At 50.1% G+C, this 20426-nt stretch overlaps 1 long non-coding RNA gene across 2 annotated transcripts in view; it reads right to left on the bottom strand.

The window, feature by feature from the left end:
* LOC134520941 (uncharacterized) overlaps positions 1 to 16973 on the bottom strand; it is a 42989-nt gene extending 26016 nt beyond the window's left edge. For both annotated transcript variants that reach the window (XR_010072588.1, XR_010072589.1), the window contains exons 1-2: positions 16805 to 16973; positions 13172 to 13273 (exon numbers count right to left, since the gene is read on the bottom strand). This is a non-coding gene — a long non-coding RNA (uncharacterized LOC134520941). The remainder of the gene's footprint in view (positions 1 to 13171; positions 13274 to 16804) is intronic.
* Positions 16974 to 20426: the final 3453 nt, after the last annotated feature.

Genomic DNA, 20426 nt, shown 5'->3' with positions numbered 1-20426 from the left:
TCTATCCCCTTCCCCTACAATATCCGGGGATACGCAGGATGAGTTAAACACAAATGACCAACAGACTCATCATCCTGGAGCACCTCGGCAGATGTTTGCCCAGCTGGGGACGAGCACAGGTTGTCTCAGCAGCTGTGAGTCTGCGCTGCACACCTGCACGCTGCAGCCATGGGTAAACAATAACCCTGCCTTCCTCCTCTGCTCGGCTCTTTGTGAGGTCTCTGGGAGGATGAAAGAAGGGTAAATGGAGGACCTGCGCGCTGCAGCTCTCCATCTCGCTCTGCTGCAGCTGGTGAAGCACCACGCCGAGGCCAGGCGTTAGAAAGGATGCCTGAGAGGAGCAGGTGGGTGGTGATTAGAGTTATTTCTTCTCTTGCCCCAGGTGAATCTTTCCTGCTCTAGAAGAATCTTTCTTACACACAGAATAAGATAACTTATGCTTTCCGTTGTGTGCTGCCCTCGTTTTTCCCCATGCACAGTGGATCCGGCTTCTCCCTCAAAGCAAGCGGGTTTTGTTCAGATGCCTTGGTCCCACGGGGTCCCAGGGACCATGCCTGAATGGAGTCGATGCTCTCATTTTTCCCTGATTCCTGCTTTCTGGGAGCCCAGCGAGACCTGCCAGGCCAGCAGCCAAATATAGGGCATCCAACACCGCCTCTGCGCACCAGAGCTGTTGGGTGTCCTTTCCCACCAGGCTCCAGATCAACAAAGTGCGTGTTACAAACCCTCCCCAGGAGCAGCTGGACACTCCATGGTGCACACCAACTGGTGAGACTGGCTCAAACGAGAGCCAGTGCCAGCGCTGGGAAGGAGGCATCTCCTCACATACTCGAAACCCGGATCCCACCCGCTGTGGTGCACACAAAAACCTTCATGGGCAGAACTCTGAAGGGGGCCTACAAGAAAGCTGGAGAGGGACTTCTACAAGGGCATGTAGTGACAGGATGAGGGGTAATGGCTTCAAACTGGAAGAGGGGAGATTTAGATGAGATATTAGTAAGAAATTCCTTGCTGTGAGGGTGGTGAGCCCCTGGCCCAGGTTGCCCAGAGAAGCTGTGGCTGCCCCATCCCTGGAGGGGTTCAAGGCCAGGCTGGATGGGGCTTGGAGCAACCTGGTCTGGTGGGAGGTGTCCCTGCCCAGGGCAGGGGGCGGCACTGGATGATCTTTAAGGTCCTTTCCAACCCAAACCATTCTGTGATTCTAAGAACTTTCAATGTCTGTACATTAGCTCCAAAGAGCGAGAGCTCACATGCTTGTGTGCAGGGATGCAGCGGAAAGGCACACGCAGGTCAGCAGCTCCATAGCAATCTTGCTGCTATGGAAAGGACATCCCTTGCCTTCATAGGATCATTCCCTTCTCCCCATGCTGTAGCTGTGCTGCTGGTCATTAAGGCACCTTACTCGGGCACCATCTTCCACTTGGAGGCTTTACGACCTCTTATCCAGAGCAGGTCTGAATTTTTAAAAGTTCTGCATTATGTCTGCTTGCATTTCATATTCAGCTGCACAGCCAGAGTTGCTGTCTGCGCTCTCATTATCTCAGACCTCCATTAACATAACATCTTCCCTGATCTTGAGGAATTAAAGCTCAGGGTGAACCCTGCTGCCAAAATCAGCATCTTCCCCGACCACATCACCATTGTGTACAGCCTTTCCATAGCCCTGATCCCTGTCGTACCAAACATAACCTGTACATCTCTGCGGGTGTTCTCCACACGACTGACCATCACTCCCAGTCCAAGCTGACACTCACATTTTTAGCTCAAGGCTGCAAGCCTCTGCTGTCCTACTCCCCAGGAAACACTTTCTTACTTTCTCTCCTTACCCCTCATGATTATACAGAGTCTTTGTAAACATTCACTTTGTTGTTCTCCCCAAACATTTCCTTAAGATGCCAGTTTGTGCTGCAAAAAGATAGACATTGATTAGATGGCTGATGTGTTTCAAACAGCGTCTAAAAAGGTGACTAGCACGTCCAGACCACAGTCTCATTATCCTCTACTTTTCCATCTCCAAGTCTGCATTTCTGTTTGTCTCATCTCTTACATTAAATCTTTTGGAAGGTGGAGACAAGCTTTTTGTACAGCAACATGCACCAGCTCTTGGTCCTGCTCCACACCCAGAATCTGTGGCTGAAGCTAAGTAGTAACAGGGAAATTGCTTCTTCCCCCTTTGGGTGCACACGCAGAGCAGTGCAGGGATGGCATCTCTCCCAGATGTCTTCTGCTGGCTTCTCCTCCTCTTCAATCCCTTTCTGTTTCATGTCCAGTGCCTGCTCTCCATTTCAACCTTCTTCCTGTCTCTGTTTTCACCTGTCCGCAATTTTTTGCCTCCCCCTGGATTTTTTGTCCATCTGCCTTTCCACCATTCAGTCCCTCTGCTCCCATCACTCATGGCTCACCGAAAGCCCCACTTGTTCATGCCATCTCCTGGTCTCCGGTCCTGCTCTGCCTCCCTGATGCATTTCCCTGGGCTCTCCCGCCTCCCTCTTCAGTCTTTCCACTGATAGTCCACATCACTCGCTCTCTGCTCACCTCTTGAAACACAGGCATGTCTCACAGATGGAAATCAAAATATATGAAAAGAGGAATGGGGATAAGACAAGACCCATTGCCTGTCTCATCCAGCACACTTCCACTGGCACCAGCTCTTCCAGACAAGAGTATTAAAATCCCATGAGCAGCCTTAGGATTCAAACTCCCCCCACAGGAACATTCCGCTGTAATCCCTAATAGTTACAGATCATTCCGTGTCTTAAAGCAGGAAGTTTTATGTGTCTGTGTTAAAACATTATCATTCAAGACATGGGTATCGCATTACCATACCCAGATGTGGGAAGTACTGCAGGACTTGCTGCTTTTCCCGAGCGTGATTTAATGCAAGGAGAGGGATGGGGGTCTGTATTGCTCCTGATGGAGCTGCGACAGAGCAGGGGGGGCAAAATCCCATCTCCAGAGGAATTACACATAAACACTGCTTTTGTGTGCTGAGGGAAAAAGTGGCATCCTGGTGACTTGCTTCAGGACATCAGGGCAATCATCAGTCCTTAGGAGGGTCCCAAAGAGCATATCCCAACGCAGACATCCCCCGTACCTGCAAAAGGACCCCACGGCTACCACAAATTCACTTCAACTTCTGCCTTCCACGCTATCAGGGACTGGGAACCCTGCTGTAATTTGGGTTTTGCTACGACTCTGGACTGAGATTTCAGGTTGTAGCGAACTCAAGCCCATGCCTTTCGGAGCTCATTAAAAAAAAAAAAAAGCTTTGCACAGCTCTAGTTTTCATTTCAACATTTGCTTTTCACCTCCAGGCTTACTAGAAAGCTGTATTTGTATCGGCGGAGACCTTAATTTGCATACAGAAACAAAACAAAAAAACAAAATTAAACATATGAATTCAATTGCTGAAAAACATCCTTTTGCTAAGGGTTCAAATGTAATGACACTATCATTTAGAATAGCCTCATGTGGGTGTGTGCCTACCGAGAGCTGTGAGGGGAAAATAAACCGCATTAAAATACAATTCCTCTAGCAGTTTCTGAGGCGCAATCAAAACCTTACAACAGGGATTTTTCAGAAGACAGGATCCTAGCTCAATAATATCTATAGATTGGGTAGTCCCAAATGGCTCGTGTGGAATTTTTATTCCAATCTAAAGGTGGCAATAATCTTTGTGTATACATGTGCGCACGCACAGTCTTCGCCACTGGAATAGCCAAGTGCCTTGCGCTTGGATTCTTCTCCTTGTACAGCCCATGTGAAACTGGAAATTTAGGATATGAGGCAGGGATTAAGACAATACAGGCGTTGATGCCGCATATTTGTAAGCACCCTGTCTAGCTGGCTTCGAGAGCAGGCTGCTCTCCTCAGGTCACCTCCCAGGACAGACACTCCGCAGGGTCACCAGTGCGGGAATAAGGGGGATCCAACATATCCTCAAAGCGCTGTTGGCAACGCTTCTCACCAAAGGGCTTTAAAGAAACATAAGGAGCCACCGCGCAAAAGTAAAGAACTTCTCTTGCAGTAACAACTGTTCAATGGAGACAAAACTAAAAAAGGGAATAAATGGTCCATACTCGCAGTGGAGGAGGTTATCTGCAGGGATCTGCACTGCTCAGAGCTGCCCAGCGTATTTGTATTTGAGATGGGAAACACGCTGTTTTGGTCTGCAGCTTCCAGACACGTTCAACTGGAAATGGTATGGAAAGAATACAGATGTGACCATAGCTGTGAAAGGGCTGCCATCCAAGAAGCCATTACTTGGGCTGGCATTCCCTACCCTTCGGAAAGGGATACATGCAAAGGCTATAAAATCAGGAATGTCACGTAGGAAAAATAAAGGGGACAATTATTTACTGTTTCCCACAATACAAGAAGTAGGAGAGTTCACTGTCTGAAAACGATTAGCTGCAGGTTCAAAAGAAACTGAAGAAAGCCCTTTTTCCCATGCTGCATAGCTAAGATTAAGCACAACTGCACCTGAAATGCCTTCTGCTGGCAGACGGTGATGTTGGTCACCGAAGCCCAAAGGGTGGAAGTTCCTTTTTATATTAGAGTACATTTATATTAAATAGAAACCTGTTAGAGAATATTCCCCAGGCACACATGGGCATAGGCTTAGTCAAGCCTTCAGAAGATAGCACTTCCACAATAGTCCTCCCATCGAGTCCGGTACCCTGAGCAAATCCCATACATTCACAGCTTCGGCAGTGCAAGGACCTACGAGGGACCCCGAGAAATCCCAGCCCCTCACTCTTTGTCTCTCCAAGTCCCTGTGTCTGATCGGAGGCAATGACTGTCACCTAACCATCCAGCCTGCTCCGGTGATGTTTGCACCCAGCGGAACATCCACAACTGGAGAGCGAAGTATCAGTAGGATCATGTGCCGAAAACAAGTCCTAAATACCCATCACATCTAGTATCTTCTGGCTTATCCAGCCAGAGCCGCTATGATGGTCTTCTGTGGCAGAGACACTGACAGACCCTGAGACTATTCGCAGCCAATCTCCGTGCATTTTTCAATCAGATCTGCTGCTGGCGGCCGGGCTCACCAATGCACATGACTCACTCCTGGAACGTTAGGAAGCATGAAGCAGAAAAACATCCATAAAGGATTAGATCACAATCCCAGTGACAGCACTGACGATTACTAAGGGGGGCAGAAAAAAGGTTCGTATTAAAGACTTTTTCTAGGATGAGTATTTTGCAGCATTTAAAATTCTTTGAAGACTAAGTCTGTGTTAAAAGATACCCTTGCTCAGAAAAAGACAACCTTTGGCTGGTATTATATGATACAGCTATGTGGCCATCTGGATTTTGCCTTCAATCATTTTCATTGATTCCAAGGCATTTTAAAATGCTTAAGTTACTACATTGGATTTAAATTTCAGATCAATGTTGTCTTTGCAGAACTGCTCTGTCTAGAAACACGGCTGAGCACACCCCGCGCAGCGGCAGCGAGGGGCTGTGCCAGGCCATCGTTGGAGCGCGCACCTCTCCGATGCCGGCAGCTATTGACAGCCTCCTCTCAAAGCTTGTTGTGTTAACTCTGCTTGCAACCTCCGAGGGCTGGGTGCCTTGGATGGCGCAAGGTCTTTGCTGAGAGAGGTGGGGGGGTTCAGCCTGGAGAAGAGGAAGCTCCGGGGAGACCTTAGAGCCCCTTCCAGTCCCTAAAGGGGACCTACAGGAAAGCTGGGGAGGGACTTTTTACAAAGGCATGTAGTGATAGGATGAGGGATAATGGCTTCAAACTGGAAGAGGGGAGATTTAGATGAGATCTGAGGAAGAAATTCTTTGCTGTGAGGGTGGTGAGCCCCTGGCCCAGGTTGCCCAGAGAAGCTGTGGCTGCCCCATCCCTGGAGGGGTTCAAGGCCAGGTTGGACGGGGCTTGGAGCAACCTGGTCTGGTGGGAGGTGTCCCTGCCCAGGGCAGGGGGGTGGCACCGGATGATCTTCAATGTTCCTTCCAACATTAACCATTCTGTGATTCTATGATTAAACGCTTCTACTGGCAACAGCAAAGACGACTCCAATTACCATCTTTTTGGCAGCTTATTAACGAGAGCCAAACAGTCTTAGGGTAGCTTGGTTGGGTCTACAGGTGGTTGGCATCTGCATCCCATCACTGTGTGGTTGGACGGCCCGTACCATGCTTGCTGTCCCCATCACCTGAACCACGACATGTTGAAGGAGCAGCCTCACCATTGCCACCCCACTCCTCCTCCTCACCCATCTGTGTGCTGAGCTGGCACGGTATGGGTCTGGCTCCTGCTTTGGAGGGCACCGCAGAAATCAGCCAGATGTGCTGCTGGGAACTGTTCTTGTGCTCAAACAGAATCAGCCACACGCCCTGGCTACATTATCTGCTTCATACAGTGAAGGCGAACTTTTCCATCACCCACCCCCCATCATGACTACCTGGCTAAGCCTTTGGAGCGCATTCGGCTGCAGACTTTGGTTGAGGCTTGCTCCTTCTCCGCTGGTCCTGCCCACTGCTTCGCAAGCAGCCCCTGCAGAGGGGATATTAGTTCAATCCCCTGGTGCCTCTTTTCCAGTGCTTGTGCAGGGAACGATGCTAATTACTGCCTTACATCCTGCAGCTTGAAAGGAATTCACAATGAAGCCGACAGAATTGGACTGAGCACGGAGCAAGAAAGTGAGACTCGACTGTCAGCAGAGCCGTGACGGCACCACAGGACATAATTCAGCCAAACTCATCTGCCACCATGGGTCCTGTGCCCCATAGTAAAAGAAATGAAGATTTAGGGATAAGCCACCGCCTTGCACAAGAAATGCAGCTCGTCCTGGCTGTAAGGGGCTGCTGAAGCTGAACCATAAAGGCTTATGCTAAATTACACACGGTCGGGTCTCAACCGGGATTATATTTTTCCTTCTGTATTTTGGTACAAAAGAGATACTCTTTCACAAAGCTGGAATGGGAAGAAACGCTTCCTCCTTTCAAGCTGCACACAGTCACTAAAGCTTTGTTGTTCCCTTAAATACCTAACATCAAAAATTTGGAAATCAGAGGCATTATCATTTCCCCAAGCTTTCAGGGCTGTTCTACAGGGGTAAATTGCTGGCTGACGCATAGAAAGCCAGCAAACCTTAAAATAATTTTAGGAGATCCTTCCTCTTTTCCTGCAGCCTTCAAACATGCGTTTAGGGATTAGTATCCAGCGCACCTATCATGACAGTCTTTAACCAGGATCAATAGAAGGAGAAATGCATAATCGATACATTGATGAGAACAGCCTGACCTTTCCGCAAGAACTGCAGGGACAAGGGAGCGTTTAGAGAAAGTTTCGGTAAATTTTCATAAAACGAATTTCAAATTTGCAGAAAGTTCTCGGCTATATATAGATCAGGGCGAGGGAGCAGACATCAAACAGCTGCACAGGCAAAGGGCCTCTGGACAGCTTCTGGTCCAACCCCGCCACGCAGCCCGTCTCCCAGCTTATTTGCATGGCAGCCCAAGGTGAAAATACAAGATCAAGTGGGAAAAATAATCATCTCCCGCTGCAGATGCGGCGAGCTCTCGGGCAGGTCATGCCTTCTCGCCAGCTCACAGGAGCCAGGGCTGCCTCTGGAGGGACGGCCCCGTGGATGCCTTCGCCTCCTCAACAGAGGAAAATGAGGAAACAGAGGCAAAACTCTGCCCCAGCAGCTCTAGAGCTGCTACGGCAGCAGAAAGGCAGGGCTGACCCTGATGCTTCCAGAAGGCACGTTATCGCTGCAGTGCCCAGGGCATTAGCAGAATAACTCCCTCGGAGAAGTACACAGCTAATTAATTCCCCATGTACTGTGCTCGGTATGTGCTGCTGAGCAGCTGCCATTGTGACCAGAAATTAGTCCAAGTGCGAATCTGACCGCGTAGGCAGGGCCTGACTTATCTTTCGCTGACCCCCGGCCACCCATCGTGGTGGCAACACCAGCCCTAATGGGAATTTGTGACAAGCCACCAGCCAGGGAAGCTCACCTGGGCTGGAGGACGAGTCGTGCCCCGGGACCCAGGCTTCTCCTTCGCTGAGGGCAGGGATGCGTTTTGCTTCTCCAGGGGAAAGGGACAAGCGGTGCTAGCAGAAATCAGAGCGTAGAAGCACTCAGTCTGCTTCATGCACCCAAAATACTTCATTCCCCAACAGCCGTGGCCAAACAGCACATGGGGCCTGGTCAGGGCAGACCCTCCCCTACAGCTCCTTTTGCTGAGGGTCAGCACCCTTTGCTGGGGTCCCCTGGGGTTCCATGGGAACCCAGGCTGGGACGAAGCCAGAAGCATGGTGGTATTCATGATGGTAGGGGAGAACCCGTGGGGAGCACCTTACGCCTACCCTGGTATGGCCAGGGGCTCGGGCAGCAGCCTGAAAGGCACTGCAGGAGGTTTAACTTTAGTAGCAATCAGAGTGAGGAATTGTATAATCTTTCCCCATAGGTGATTTTGCAAGCAATTACATAATTGCTGCTTTCAAGATTGGCATAAAAGTACCATAAAACCGTGCCAAACCGAGCCCAGGACTTAAAAACGCTTGGAAACCTTTGATACAGGCAAGAGGTGGGACGGGCTCATATCTGCAGCGCTTGGAGGGGACTCGGTGTCAGTGACAGAGGCTCAATTTTTTATTCTGCTGCAGATTTCCTGGATGGTACCAAATATATAATTTATCCCCATTTCCGAAATGGGATTAATCTATTTCTATTAATTTGCAGCAGCACCATAAGCTGCTGGAGGCAGCTGTATGTTGCCCAGTACAACAGGGTGCCTAGCCCCATTAGAATAAAACCCTCCGCATTAATAAGCCTTGTCAATGCAGGACTTGTACGACATGCTCAGACTTTGAAAATTCCTAACAAAGTCAGGAAAGCACAAGGCTCTGTCTTACACTGACAGTATATTTGGTTTAAAACCTATTATAGATAGATAAATAGATATTACAAAGTGTACGTTATATATACATACGTACAAATATATACACACACACACACACAGAGTTTTTCTTTAAAGCATCTCTGTTACATTTCTTCTTTAAGTGCTATTGCTTTTCCTGTGCACCTTCAAACCCAGAACTAGGTATTTTAAAGCAAGGAAATTATGACCAAAGGTATAAATACGTCTTAGCATACCACTGACTGACAACATGAGCTTCATTTTCATGCTTTATAACACCATCTGAATCACTAAATATATTTCTGTTCTTGTAAGACAGCATTCCACATAACTTTTATTTGTGAATAAAAGGCAGAAAGATGCACACACACTACTGGAATCAGGAATAAATTATTTCGGCAGAGTCCATTACTCTGGGAAGCAGTCTGAATACCAAGTCTGCGACGTAAATATAGACCAAGACTAACACTATTCCATCACCGGCTTTTGCAACACTGGTCCCAGACTCCCAAGGTACCTCTAATGCACCCAAGTCAAAGCACCATCAGTGCCAGTCCTCCCATTGCCACCCACAGGCCGTGGGTCCAGCACCGCGGGACTCCATCTGTTGCCACATGCTAAGCAGAAGCCTCACGCTTGGGTTTCGACCCACCAACTTGGTGGGTTTCAACCCACCAGCCATCACCGCAAGACCGTTGCTGCTGCGACGGTTGTGCCAAGACCCAGCCAAGACCCAGGGCCAGCGATCCCATTGCATGCCTGGGCACACACAGCCCCGCAGACACCTCAGACAAGGAGCACTGGGAAGGGTTGGGTTGAGGTCCCTCACAGGTGGAACTAATAGCAGATATCTCCCTGGGGGCTGAGGGAGAATATTGGTATTTTTGAAGAAAATTTGCACCTGAGATTTGGTGTAACCACATTGGGTGCAGTCGACCCAACAGCTCCTTCCAGCCACACGTGCACCAGGGACCCCCCAGCTTTAATTCCTGTTGGAGGGCGGGGGGGCTGGTTTGCATGAGCTTTGGGTGAAAAAAGGATGATGTATCCAAGCAGCGCCCAACAACGTCGACTAGTGACAATGATGTATGGAGTCAGGTCCTCGCTGCTACACCCGCATTGTAATCCACGTTCATCTTTCATTGAACGCGAGAACAAACCTGTCTGATCTACATCTATCACGCCCAACGGTGAACGTGGAACGATTTCCGTTTGGTGTCAGCCCCGTCCCAGCCATGACACTGAAGGTCAAAAAAAGCCACGGGCAATACGTACAAGACTGCTGCCCAGGTTTAAAGAGCCTAAGTCCTATTGCCTGAGGTATTTGTGATCATTTGTTTCAAATACTGCTCTGGTTGTGAGGACTATATAAATAATCATAGTGACCGCATCTTTCCTGTCTGCCTTAAATGCCTTTTTCACTCCAGTCTTCCCATCAGCAAAGGATACCTTCAGGGCATCCTCGTATTTCTAAATTTTCCAGAAACTGCAGATGATTTACTCTCACAGACCTAATGGAGCTCAATCCATTCTCATTTTCTATTCGTGACAGCAGTAGTTTGCTAAAGAACATCGGCTCCTACCAGTTCACATCGTTCATGACAACTTTACAGTATCTGATATAATTTCTAATTTTTGTGCCTCGAATGGCAATGCGCATCCCAGCAGCTGCGTGTTCCAGGGAAGCGCGAAGGCACAGTCTGCATCCTGCCACCAGATGGTACTCCATATGGACACAGCAGAGGAGGACATACTGGTGCTGCATCACCAGTGGCAATCCAGGCCCTTCCCCCTCACCATATTCTCTCTAAAGGCTGTACATGGTGTTGGGAATCGAATAGCCCAAGTTCTCCGTTCATTTCAGCATGCCACATAGACTCAAAATGGGGTGGAGGCCACTTCACCCAGTACATTGTGTTCCAAGGAGTTGCAGGCAAGTGTGGCAACCCCGTTTGTGTGCACTCTCCCCAAGCCGGTTTGCTGAACTCACACCGTTTCCACCTCGCCTGCGAGCCCCTGTGCACCATCGGTACAGTTATAAGCTCCATGTGGAGATAGATGGCATTTCTCCAGGGACACACGTGTCCCAGTATGGTTTGGAGGCCACAGACCGGCTGCCGTTTGGGTGGTGCAGAAAATCAAAGCCCTGCCTGCTGCCAGCCAGAAAAGATCCTGGCCACTGCTCCTTCTGCCAGCACAGAAGAGGGAATCCCAGGGTACTAGCCAGATCCCAATTTCTGTAATTACTTATTGACCTGAATGTCTTCACTCGTACCTTCAGGTGGAAAATCTGTTTGACATTCTGGAGCAGAATCGTCCAGACAGGATGATTGGACTGTCACCAAGGAGATTATTTTTAAGTGAAGCAACATACCCATCCCTGCTTGAGCTATGGATCTGACAAACCTGTTACTGGAAAGGTCCTCAGTACACTTCCGCGATGATTACTCACTTCCACACTCCAGCACTGGATTAGTTTTGACTTTCGTACACAGAGACCAAGACTTGTACACCCAGCTTTCATACAGAGACTGTGCTACAAAGCACGTCCCACACCCCTCTTCCACTGCTTCCCTGCGGCTGACGGCACTAAAGATAAGGGAATATCAACGAAGTATGTGCCCAACGAAGGCTGGACTCAGAAGAGGGACACGTCTATTTTTTGCTGCGTGAGGAAATGGAGAGTCTTCTGAGCCACCGGCACACAGCAAAGCCCACTAATAACGTACGTACATAGGTGAGCGGACACCAGCACATTGACCACTGCAGGAGGAGGACAGTGCTATGACCAGCATCAAGTACCATGTATCCCAAAATCCTGACTCATGACCTCTAAATGCTTGAGTTCAGCTAAATAAGCATTGATTCTGAGCCTTGAGGATTCGTTTTCTTCTTACATACAAGAGTTCTCATGCAAACCCATCTACTGGGGGTGTCTTTGTTGCAATCATGCCATCCCCAGGCGCAGGAGCAGCCCACGGATGGGGGTGCAGGTCACGGCACTCCCATAACCCCGCAAGCTGCCGCTTCAGTGCCATGAGGAGAACACAACGTCATCTGCTCCAGCAGCCAGGGCGACCACCAACCTGCGGGTGCCCAAGCCTGGTCTGCCTCCCATTTTGCTCATTGACACCTGAAGGGCTACCAAGACAACGCAAGCCTGGAAGCGACACACGGTCCTCTGAGAGGGGTGGAGGGAGGGGAAGAGTCAGGCATGTGCCTGAACAAGTGCTTGCTGCCAGGAACCTCCCCTGACTAGAGGAACTGCTGAGACTTTGCTGTCTGAAATCCCACCGGGCAGCAAAACAGCCCGACGACTCAGCAGCGACTCGGGACAGCTTCCCTGTGAAAAGGAGCTCCCAACCCTGGCACTGTGGTCCCGCGGTTCCCACCGCCCCCTGAGTGCGGTGGAGGGAGACATCCAAGCATTAGATCCCCTTTGATCTTTTCCAGAATAAAAGCCTAAAAAAGAACAGATTGTTTTCCTTATACGTGGGGGGGGGGGAAGGAGCGAGGGCGAGGAAGAGCAAAATTGGCCTGCTAGGTTCATCTCAACCATAAGAAAAAGTCTTTTTAACTTCTCTTAATGAGGACTACTTTTTTCCAGATACTACCTAATTATTGCAAATTGCTTCATCTTTTAATTGTTACTGCAAGGCAACTAAACATTGTTACGTTGATTGCTCAAGAGTGGATTGTTAATGGCTTTAATCATTTGATAATCCAGTAATACAATCAATGCAACCCTGCACCTTGTAGGAATAATTTTGGGATCCACATGCTAGGAGACATATATTGCCCTGCCATATGTCAGCCTCCCTGGGCCAGATTCTGCCGCTCTTCCTCAAGCGCAGCTGTACTCTCCCACAACACTAGTCCCGCAGATTTCCGTGGGAACGCCCAAGTACCAGTGACTCATTTTCTATAGGGCTGGCCAAATGGGGGAGGCAAAGGGAAAGCCAACGGGTTTGGGTTCCGTGGCGCAGATGGGTGACCTATCATCGCGGGAGAGAGAGGAGGTAAGTTCATGCCTATGCAACCATCACCGGGGCTGGGCTCTGGCTAAGGCATGGAGAACTATGCTGTAGAGCATGTTTTCTGAGGGTCCTGCTGCTCCAGAGCTAAGTGCCCAGATGGCTGCGGTGGGGAGGAAGGAGGTGGCAGGGGCTGACGCTGGCACAAGGCAGGGGACCCTCTTCCAGGGGCCTCCAGAGATCAGCCACCAGAAGTGTCAGAGCTACTTGAGCAGCCAGACAGAGCATCAGGGAGGAGCTGTGTTTCTTACCTTCATGCCTTTGGTCTCACCGTTGCTCGGGACTGATCTCGGCAGCTGAGGTCCAGTGTAGCCAGATGCAGGGCGTCTCTGCAGCCCAGGACAGGCTGTACCCTGTAGGGAGTCCCAAACAAGAAAATCAGGCTGTTTGGAGAGGCAGCTCTTACATGATGTCAAAAAAACAAAACAAAACAAAACAAAACACATTTGGCTCTTGAGCAATATTTAGCCCTCACCAAATGAATCTCGATCCCCTAGGCTTTAAGGCCCTTCATTATTTTGCTGGCAGAAGCTTTTGGTTTCCTGAAGTTTGACTGCCCCAGAGGAGCTGGGCTTGGCACAGGCACCATGTGAGGGTGGCCACCTCCACTGGGCTGCTTCTAGGCTAGGAGTCCCACTGACCGCTTATCTGCAGGGAAAGCCAAACACCAGCCCCAGCCCTGAACCGGGCATGGTCGTTGCTCCTTGTGCAGAGAGGAGAGGGCTCCTCCACCCGGGTGACCACCACGCGCCGGTGACACAGAGGGAAGGGGACAGGAGGTTATGTGCAACATTCAGGGAGACACGGAGCAGTTCAGATACGTGTGCAGCAGGAGCAAGAGGCACATGGGGACCCGGGGGTGACAGCACGAGCCAGGAGGAGCTCTGCCTGGAGGTGGAGGTGGTTGAAAGAGGTGTTTCTGACCAGCAGACCAGAGACTTTGGCCATGTCACACTCAGACAGATTTTCGGCTTCAGACTGAGCACTTTTGGAAGCTCAGTTGTCCACCAGGGATGCAGGACAGGCCCAGATGGCTGGGCCAGGACAGGCCACCCCTTCTCTTCACTTCAGTTGACTCCCCCCAAGTAACTGGGAGCAATTCTCACTGAGGACCACGGGGACTCCGCAAAATGCATCTCTGAGGCATAAAAACACCACCGGCGGGTGAATTCCTTCAGAGTGGCTGGGAGCGGGGGGAGGAGGAGCATCACCTGACAGAGGCTCAGTCAAAAAAGTCGGTTCTGACAGACAGCAAGGAGACTAATAAACTAAAGAGTTGCTTTGATTTAGTCTTCAAGGAAAAGGAGACAATTAAGAGGTTGCGTAACTCAATAACAGTTAGCAGGAAAAGGAGCTGTCACCGGCAGAGGAAAGTGCCCAGACACCCCGCAGAGGAAGGGAGCAGCAGGGCACAGCCACGCTCGCCCCCGGGGAGGAGGAGGGAGGGCAAAGGGGAAAACATCCCGTTTCTCGGGAGAGTAGGGGAAAAATCAGGATAATCACAGGTCAGCTTCCCTTTACTTTTAACGCCGGATAAAACGAAAGGGCATTTAATGCAGCATGCAGGGGAAGTACCCACAAAAAAAAAACCTAAAAAGATGATGTTGAAAGTCAGACGAGCCCCATCCAGGGCAAAGCTTGCCAGAGCAGTTTAGCCCCAACTTCTCTAAAATGACCTCAGATCAACAGGATTCATTTTTATTAAGGCTTTTCTCCTGTGCTGGGAGCATATTTTCCACCAGTGCTCAAGGAACAGGCTGACATTCGCTAGCCAGGGATCTGCGGGATCAGTCAGGACCAGATCCAAGGGGATGCTCCCAGAAAGCACCGGCCTTGGAGACTTGTCTCGCTGAGGGGAATGGAGCAGCACCCATTGCTGGCAAGCAGCAATCACCTAAAGCAGGCGTGTGAAACGCAAGCTGGTTCTGGCAGTCAGAAGCATGTAACTGAATTAGGGAGATTTCTTTTTTTTTTTTCTCTGTCACTTCTCCTTTTTTCTTAAAGGCAACTTCTATCCCCAACAGAGCAAGGAAAACCTGCTAAAGATAAGCTCTTTTGAGGGGCAGAGCATCTGATCACAAGGCAAGACAACCCCGGGGCTGGAAAAGCCAGAGGAGGTGTGAGATACTGCCACCCACCCCAGCGCTGGGGACTTGACACTTTGGGTTCTCCCCTCACTCTAGGGACCAGCCTCATGGCCCAACACCAGCTTGGCATGGCCCCTGCCTCTGAAAACCGCCCGCTTTTACGCTCACCATTCATTAGAGTCCACAGGAGCAAGTTTCTTGCTGATGCGCCTTCCCCGAGCAGGACCAAAGGGCTGCTGAACACAGCCATCATCATAAAAACCCAAGCCCCCAGGCTGGCCAGGGCGCGGGGTGGGAAAGCTCTGGGGAACAGGGAAGGTTTGTCACAGGATCAAGGCCTCGGGGTTTGGTTGTGGGGTTTTTTTGACGATGCAATATGATATTTTAACTTCAGACTTCCCACAAATCCTGACCATTGGTATCGGCAGCTCATCAACAGACACGGGCTCAAAGACCATTGTGTCAGATACTATATCTATCACCGGGAAGATCCTCGGGCGGGTGGCTGGAGCTGCACAGATCATCATTTTTATTATCAAAACATCATACAGCTCTTTACATGGTGCAAATAAGACGGATTACAAGAACAAAGATGTGCTGCTGATTAAAAATACATGTACGCGTACCTCAACAGCTCCGAGTCCAGTGGGCAGAAATGTTAAGTGGGGTCTCACTGAGTGCCCTGCGAGGTCAATACCATTCAATAGTTTTATTAACAACTTGGAAACCAGACCAGGGGTATGCTAATCAAATCTGAACATTTTACCGGGATGGGAGGGCAGCAAATAATTTGCAGGACAGAAATAAAATACAATACAAGCTTGATAAATTAAAGAAGTGGCCCGCAATCAATACGAAGAGATTCAGCAGGACAAATGCAAAAGATTAACACATAGGAAGGAATAAACAAAAGGACAGAGGCGGTATGGAGATATCTGGCCAAACAGCTATACAACAGAGAGTGGTCTGGGGGGGCGGGGTGGGGGGGATGATCGATTGAACAGAAGTCAATAACATCAGGCTGCTGCAGCCCAGCAAGGTAATTATTCTGCTCTTCCCGGCGCTCGTCAGGCTGCCATTTGAAGCAGCACACCCAGATCTGGGCATCGCGTGGTAACAAATACAGACAAGCTGGAAGGAGTTCAAAGAACAACAAAAACGCCAAAAGATTTGGAAAGAAAAAAAAAAAAAAACAACCCAAAAACCTTTGTACGGTCACGAAAAATGAACCGCCAAGTGGGAGACCCGGCTCTCGCTTTTGTTCCCGACCGTTCCCAGGACCCTGCTGAGGCCGGAGGAGTTACAGCCCCCGGGAACTGAGGCTGGGCTCAGACACAGCGTGGGGAGAGACATGCTCAGTAACAGGATGCTACAGCTGGGCAAAAGGGATGCAACATAGATGCGGGGATTAATTAGGGCTCATTTTGCCCTTGGTGAAATTGCAGCGTCGGGCCAAAGCTCCAGCAGAGAAAATTTAGGGGAAATTTGACTCTGTAGTGTTTCTGAAAATTCAGGTAATGAAAAGCGATAAAAGAGCAGACCCCTCCTCTTGGGCGGGAGCTGAGACCAGCCAGAACACCAGCAAAAAGAAGAAGGGGAAAAAAAAAAAAGCACACAGTGCCCAGAGAAATCGCTAAAAACCCACCGGTTGGAAATGCTTTAACTGACTCCCTGCCACGTCTGCAACAAGCCCCATCACACTCAGCTCCCACGGACCCTCCTGAAGGGGTTCCTCTCCACGCGGGAGAAAGCCCACAGTACCTGTCAGCCCCACGTAAACCCAGGGCTGAGTCTCACCTTCCCCCCTGCCGAAGCGATGCTGTGTTTACACACGTGCAGCTCCTGCTGCCATCAAACCTGGCCGCAATTAAAGCAGAAACGAGCTCTCCACCCTCCCCGATGGCTCAGAGCTGTCGGAAATCAAAGCTACTTGGCTGCAGCTGGGGGAAGGACCCCCAGGAGCTCCCTCCGCCCCAGACAGCTCTCCCGGCACGGAGAGTTGGAGGAGGGAGCAGGAGCTGGAGGAAGGCAGTGCCTGGAGAGGAGCCAGAGCATCGCTCAGTGCTCCAGCGTGGAGACGGAGGTCTGCGACTCCGCAACACACTGTGCAGGCTCCTGCCAAAAGCCCAATTGCACCATCTGCCAAATTAATATTCCTATTTTTAATATCTCGTTTAAAAGGGAAACATTAAGGGGAGAAAGGAGAGAAAAATATCACACCACCGCGCTGATTAGATTTCTAAGCTCTGCAAGGCATCGGGTCTGCTTCTTCCCTGTCGTCCCGCGATCAATCCTCTCTCCAGAGGTGCAGGGCTGCTGGGGGGAAGGCAGGGAAATGCACTGCTGAACACCATGCTGCCGCTGCCACTGCCGCTTAGCACGGAGAGGAGAGCGGGGAGGCTGGAGAAGATGAACCCACGTGGTTCGTTTCTCTGTGAGGAGCTGTTGCCCCATCCTATTTCCATCCCTGGAAGCAGCCCCTCCAAACCTTACTTCTCCTGGAAGGAATTGCACCCTAAACATGGAACGGAAAGTGGAGGAGAGAGAGAGAGAGAAAGAGAGATGGGAAATCCCTCTGGTGAACCGAAACGGAGCGCACGAGCCGTGTGTCAGGAAGGAGACAGCCTGTGGAGCGGGCAGCGGCAGTGGATGCTGAATTAAGCTGGGGGAGCGCAAAGCAGAGGCAGATGCTGGGAGCTGGGGCAGGGCCCGATCCTGGCTCCCAGCCAGACGCCAGGTCCCCCTTCCAGCAGCGGCACCTCCTGCGGCTCACCCAAGCAGCTCCCGGGCTGAACGGCAGCCACCGCTGCTGATGCTAATGGAATTAAACATTAATATGCTAAACAGAACGAAGAGCGAGAGAGGGGCTTGGATTTCTCTAGGTAGCAGACATGTCTGAGGTTAATGCCTGCCAATTCTTATTTGCTCTGCAATGTCAAAATCTCTGTCGTTATTAGCCAGCCCATTAGTCCCTCGAGGCTAGTAGCCCATTAGTTCTGTCCTGGTCCTCACCAGCACTTAATGCTCTCAAGGAGGCTCTCAAAGAGTTTCGCTCTCGCCGCAGGGCAGAGTGTTTATAGCCAACCTGTTCCCACCTGGCATCCCCAACCAGGGGCCCTTGCGGGGGACCAGCCCGGCTTCCTGAGACCTGGCCAGGGGCGTTAGGAAGCCAGCCTCAAGCAACGTGCTCAGGGAGTGCTGGTTTTACCTCTGCCACCCCACTTTGGTGGTGGGCTCGGTCATCCTGCCACCTTCTTTGTAGTCTGAAAGGTGAGATGGGCTTCCTCACCTTCCTCCTCCTCCTCCAAAATCTTTTGGGTCTGCTCTGAGCCTCTCATCGTTGACGTTACCCTGTGGATCCTACGGGACAGGAAACTTGTCTTCTGTTTACCTATAGCACACTGCTCTGTACGTAATTAATACTAATAATTAGCAGGCATAACTATTAGAGACAAGAGATTACCAAACCCCATCAGGCTGTTAGTCCATTAAGCTCAGCATCTGTCGGGTGTATTAGCACGGGGGGGGCAGCGAGGGATCTCCAGCCGCGGCTCCCACCAACCGGGCAGCAGCTGCGGGAGTTCAGGGCACTGCAGCTGGGCAACTCTGCACCAGCACGAAGTTTGGCCTGTCCACTCCTACCACTATAAACAGGGATTTGCTGTCAACAGGTCGTGAAGCACTTCACTAGTGAGACCTGTATCATCATCCTCTCCTTGCAGATGGGGGAACTGAGGCACGCAGGGATGGGTATGATGGGGCTTGACCAAGGTCAGGCAGCAAGCCAGGAATCTAACACAGATTTTCTGCAACACTCCTATTTCCCAGCTTTAAATTAATCCTAATATAAGATTAAAAGGGTGAAGAGTTCCTTCTTCACCTCCCCCCAAGAGGGAAGTTACTCACTTTCATAATTTTCTCACATTTACATACCAGGCCATGGCAGTGAAATAAATTTTCTCCTCCTACAACCACGAGAGTAAACGGTCCAAGCTCAGTTTGGAGCGATGTGTTCAGTGCGGATAACTTCCTAAAGAAAGATCACCAAAGACACCGGGATGTAGATAGGAAATTTGCCCTGGCACCAGTTTCTTCTACCTCCAGAGTAAATATTTCCCCAGAAGGTCCCCCCTCTGCAGGCAGGATCCTTCCGTTTATTTCTATTCCCAGACCTCAGATTTAGCAAAGCGCTGAAGCAGGTACTTACCTTTAATCAAGCCCATTAGTCGCCCCATTGAAGTCAATGGGACTTCTCAGGTGCTTAAAGCGAAGGCGGCGCTCGGAGTGTGCTGCTAAGCCAAAAGAAGTGGTGGTTGATGAAGACAGAGAAAAAGCAGTCAACAAATGAACCAGAACCATCTGCAAACGACTCCCAACTGGGCAGGCTCCCTTGTATCTCCTTACACTGCTTTGCTTGCTGAAGAATTTTTCATTATGAATACAGAGCTCCTGCTGCTGCCACTGCTTTTACATGGCGCTTAGTAATGCTAAACCCTTGGGGTATGCCGCAGACACAGCCAGAGCCTCCCGCTCCCTGCTTGGGCACTTCCAACCCGTAACGGGAGGGAGGTCAATGCACGGCCACTCTTTGTTCACGATGGGGAATAATCCCAGAGACATCATACAGGGGGAAAGCTGTGATGGAGACGCTCTTACTTGAGTTAGGCTACCCAAACTGTAGGCCAAATATGGTGGCCTCCTGGGACAACCGGTAGTCACGCTATAGGGGGAAGCCCCATGCAGCTCTGCATCCCCCAGCGTTATCCCGTGACTGCCCTTCCCTGGTGGAGTTGTAGCCTGTGTGAAGGCACCTTGAGAAACACTTCACGCAGAGCGCTCTCTGGAAGTCCTCCCTCGCCTGCCCTACCTGCTTCGTTGAGTGGGTCACCAGTGCCCAGCCTCGCTCAGCCACCCGTAACCCTTCGAATGAGCACCCGGTGTAAACGCTTCTTCCCAAAAGCTCAAAATTCATGTTTCACAAATAAACCCTTAAAAATTCACCGTTTTCTGCCAGTAAACCACTATAAAATATTCACAACATTCAAAATGAACCTGAATGCAAAATAATTCTTTCCTTTTTCAGGTGAGAAGTTGCAGAAGATGCTACCCCCAGCTCCAGTCCTGGGAGGCAGAGCTGTTCGGGGTGACTTGTGCCTGCTGTCTATTGCTTTTTAAAGACATTATAGGTGGCAGATTGATTTTTATTAATTTTTTCTATTGTGGCAACACCTAAGGCTGATCTGATGTTTCTCTTACATTGTGTAGGAGTAGCAAATAATGAGATTATCAGGTTGTGTGCTGTCTCTGAAAGTGCTGTATTTGGGACTTGTATCATTTATTGTAACGTACCCTGTAGACAGCATCTATCAGAGCAACACAAAAAGAATCCATAACATTCGGCCGCCTCCATGATAAGATT

This window comes from Chroicocephalus ridibundus, chromosome 9 (genome assembly GCF_963924245.1).
Source record: "Chroicocephalus ridibundus chromosome 9, bChrRid1.1, whole genome shotgun sequence".
NCBI lineage: Eukaryota > Metazoa > Chordata > Aves > Charadriiformes > Laridae > Chroicocephalus > Chroicocephalus ridibundus.
Note: the sequence above shows the minus strand (reverse complement) of the source record. Positions and strands in the feature narration are given on the sequence as shown.